Source organism: Dama dama, chromosome 33 (genome assembly GCF_033118175.1).
Source record: "Dama dama isolate Ldn47 chromosome 33, ASM3311817v1, whole genome shotgun sequence".
NCBI classification, from domain to species: Eukaryota; Metazoa; Chordata; class Mammalia; order Artiodactyla; family Cervidae; genus Dama; species Dama dama.
The window spans coordinates 63,457,613-63,461,549 of record NC_083713.1 but is presented as its reverse complement, the minus strand read 5'-3'; positions in this window follow the sequence as shown (position 1 = coordinate 63,461,549).

The window sequence follows — 3,937 nt, the reverse complement described above, 5'->3', positions numbered from 1 at the left end:
ACAAGACAAACCATTGTGATTCACAGAAAAAGATGACATTAATTATAGTGACTTTTGAGATCACATTATAAATTCCTTTAAAATATATTTTTAGAAACCTTTCCAATGATTAGAGTATTATAAGTTCATTATGAAATATTTTGAAAATACAGAAATTTTTTTAAAAATTCAGAATTTCACTACTCCAATAGAACAACTTTGTGCATTTATATTTTTTCACCTTGAGGAGTATCTTTATTTGATATAATGCCCTTTTTTTTTTTTTTGGCCATGCCACACGGCTTGTGGAATCTTAGTTCTCAGACTAGGAATTGAATCTGAGCCCCTGGCAATAGGAGCTCAGAGTCTTGACCACTGGATCACCAGGGAATTCCTCTAATGCTTTTTAAAAATCTTTTTTATTATTTTAAAAGATTTTTATTTGAGTATAGTTGATTTATGGGCTTCCCAGGTGGTGCTAGCGGTAAAGAACCTGCCTGCTAATGCAGGAGCCACAGGAGATGTGGGTTCAATCCCTGGGTCAGGGATATCCCCTGGAGGAGGGCACAGCAACCCGCTCCATATTCTTGCCTGGATAATCCCATGGATAGAGGAGTCTGGCGGGTTACAGTCCATAGGGCCCCAAAGAGTTGGAAACAACTGAAGTGGCTTAGCAAACACGCATGCATAGTTGATTTTGAATGTTGTGTTAGCTTCTGCTATACAGCAAAGAGAAACAGTTATACCTCCCCACTCTTTTTTAGATCCTTTTCCCATATAGTTCATTACAGAATACTGAGAAGAGTTCTCTGTGCTATATAGTCAGTTCTTATTAGTTATCCATTTTACATATAGTAATGTGTATATGTCAATCCCAGTCTCCCAATCTATCCACACCCCTCACTGTGTGCATTTATAGCTGTATTTTCTCCCAGACTAAAAATTCCTTTGTGTGTTTTCAAGTGGTTTTCCAGTAAATATTCTGAAGGTCCAACTTCACTATAGCCTCTACGCTGCTGTTCATCCCCTAGCAACAACTCAAATGCCATTTTAAAACTGTTCCTTTCTTTTCTTTTCAAACTTCTAATCCTGACTCAGTAGATGATCTCAATTCTCACCTCAGAAAGACCATGTATATTAGCAGCCCTTGAAGGCTGAGGCTTTGGACATCACAGCCCCATCGTATCCCTTCCTATCTCCCTTCACCCTAAGAAGAAGGGATTCCCCCTCTTCAAAGCTAACCCTCTACCTGTACTCTGGTCTTTATTTCTTCCTGTCCTCCTGAGCTAAACTTCCTCCTAAACTTTGATCTCCAATTGCTCCAGGCCTCCTCAAGTGGCTAATGTGCTCAGTCACTAAGTTTTGTCTGACTCTTTGTGACCCCATGGACTGTGGCCCACCAGACTCCACTGTCCATGGGATTTCCCAGGCAAGAATACTGGAGTGGGTTGACATTTCCTTCTCCAGGGGATCTTCCTGACCCAGGGATTAAATCCCTGTCTCCTGCTGCATCTCCTGCATTTCAGGCAGGTTCTTTACCACTGAGCCACCAGGGAAGCTTGCATCCATTGATAATATGGCCTATAAATCGAGGGATTATCAACCCCTTCTTGCACCCAAAAACCTCCCTTCACACTTGACACCTGGAATTCCGAGGAGAACTTGCAAAATTTTCATGTGTCACCGTATGCTGCTGCTGCTGCTGCTGCTAAGTCGCTTCAGTCGTGTCCGACTCTGTGCGACCCCATAGACGGCAGCCCACCAGACTCCGCCGTCCCTGGGATTCTCCAGGCAAGAACACTGGAGTGGGTCATATAAATGTATGCAAAATGTAAGTTTCTCTACTTTTCTATACTCTCTCTCACTTGTTAATCCTAATGCCATCAGATGGCAGAAACTTAATCACAGTTATTTCAGGTTTTCTCTTATCCACACATTTTCCTTGAGGTTTTGTCTAAATTCTGAAGGGCTTATGTGATGACAATAACAGGACAAATGACAACTAACAATTATATACCACTTATCTATGCTAGGCATTATTTTATTATTTTATTTTTTAAAAGAGACTTGCATTTTTATTTTATAAAAAAAAAAAAAAAAAATTTTGGACATGCCACGCAGCAAGTTGGATCTTTTATATATATGTGTGTGTGTGTGTGTGTGTATATATATATTTATATTATATAATTTATTTAGCTGTGCTCAGTCTTTATTGCTGAGTGGGGTTTTCTCTAGTTGTGGTGAGGGTGGGAGCTACTCTTCATTGTTGTGCATGGGCTTCTCATTGCAGTGGCTTCTCTTGCTGTGAGCACGGGCTCTAGGGTGCATGGGCTCAGCAGCTGTGGCTCCTGGACTCTAGAGCGCAGACTCAATAACTGTGGTGCACAGGCTTAATAGTTGCTCCAAGGCATGTAGGATCTTCCTGGTCAGGGATCAAACCTGCGTCTCCTGCATTGAAAGTGTGGTGTCTTAACAACTGGACCACCAGGAAAGTCTGTAGGCATTGTTTTATATGCTTTCCATTTCTTAACTCATTTTAATCTTACAACGACCCAAGGTAGGTTTTATTATTCTCCTATTTAAATATGGGGTGATGACTACATAGAAAATTAAGTGATCTGCTTGAGGAAATAAAGTTTGTGTCTTCTATGCCTTCTATGCTATAGTCCATGCTCTAAACCATTACCCCAGGCTCTCCTTACTCTCTTTTGTAGCCCAAGGCATTAGCAGGCAGAAGAGGTATTACCAAACCAAACTTGGGTCTGCTCACCTGCCAGGCAGAAGAGCCAATATATTGACACTGGGTTGGGGCAAAGAAAGTACAGAGTTTATTGCAGGGCACCAAGCAAAGAAAATGGGCAGCTAATACCCAAAAGACCCGAACTCCCTGATGGGTTTCAGGGAAGAATCTGTTGTTGTCAGCCACACTGCGTGGCATGCAGGATCTTAGTTCCCCGACCAGGGACCAAACCTGTGCAGTGGAAACATGGGAGGCCTAACCACTGAACCACCAGGGGAGCCCCAGGGAAGAGTTTTTAAGAGAAAAATTAAGGATCAGGGTTGACTTTCTTCTGACTGATTGGTGGTGAGGTGATAGGGTGATGTTTTAATCATTAAAGTGTTTTAGTCACTTTCTGGTTCCAACCAATCTGGGTTCTATGTGTTTGTGATCAGCAGGCACCTGTGTGCACTGATGATGGAAGGAGCATGTATCAATATACACTAGCATGAAGAGTGATCCAAATGACTCTTTGGAACTCAGGGGAGGCCTAAGAAGCTAAAGTCTTTTCCTGCAAACAAGAAACAGGGGACACAAAGGGGCTTTTGTAACTGGGAGTGCCCCACAGGGTCCTACTAGGTTTCAGTCTCCCCTTTTCTTTGATACTCTTCAATCCTGAAGGGAACAGGAACAGGATAAGCAGGAGAGTAAAGTTTTGGATAGAGAGGTTAATTATAAACTCAGCAGGGGAACTCAGTTTCAGTGGTATTTCATTTGGGCCACTGTTCATGCTGATGTATATTGAAACACGTTCCTTCCATCGTCAGCACACACAGGCGCCTGCTGACTCATCACCTCCCTCCCCCAAGGCCCCTTCAAGACTGGCTTGCTTTCAGCTACTTCCACCCTCCTCTTTGCTTCATTCTGCAGCTCTCTTGCCTTACTGAGCCTTGGGCACTCTGCTTACCTGTATAACGCCTTCTCTGTTCAGCTACAACATTCTACCACATTTTCTTGCCGCCTTCCCAAGCAGTGCCTGGGAATCCCCTCTCCTTCCAGATCAAGATCTCACAACCAATCTGAGATTTCTCCTCCCATCCCACTCCCAGGTTTGGCCATGGGAGGCAGGGCAAAGGGATGATCTCCTCAGGGACCCACAGTATCAACACATCCCCTTCTCCTTCTCTGGTTCCCCTCTGCCTGCTCTGGGAGGTCTTTATTTCTGGGGGAGGAGGTCTT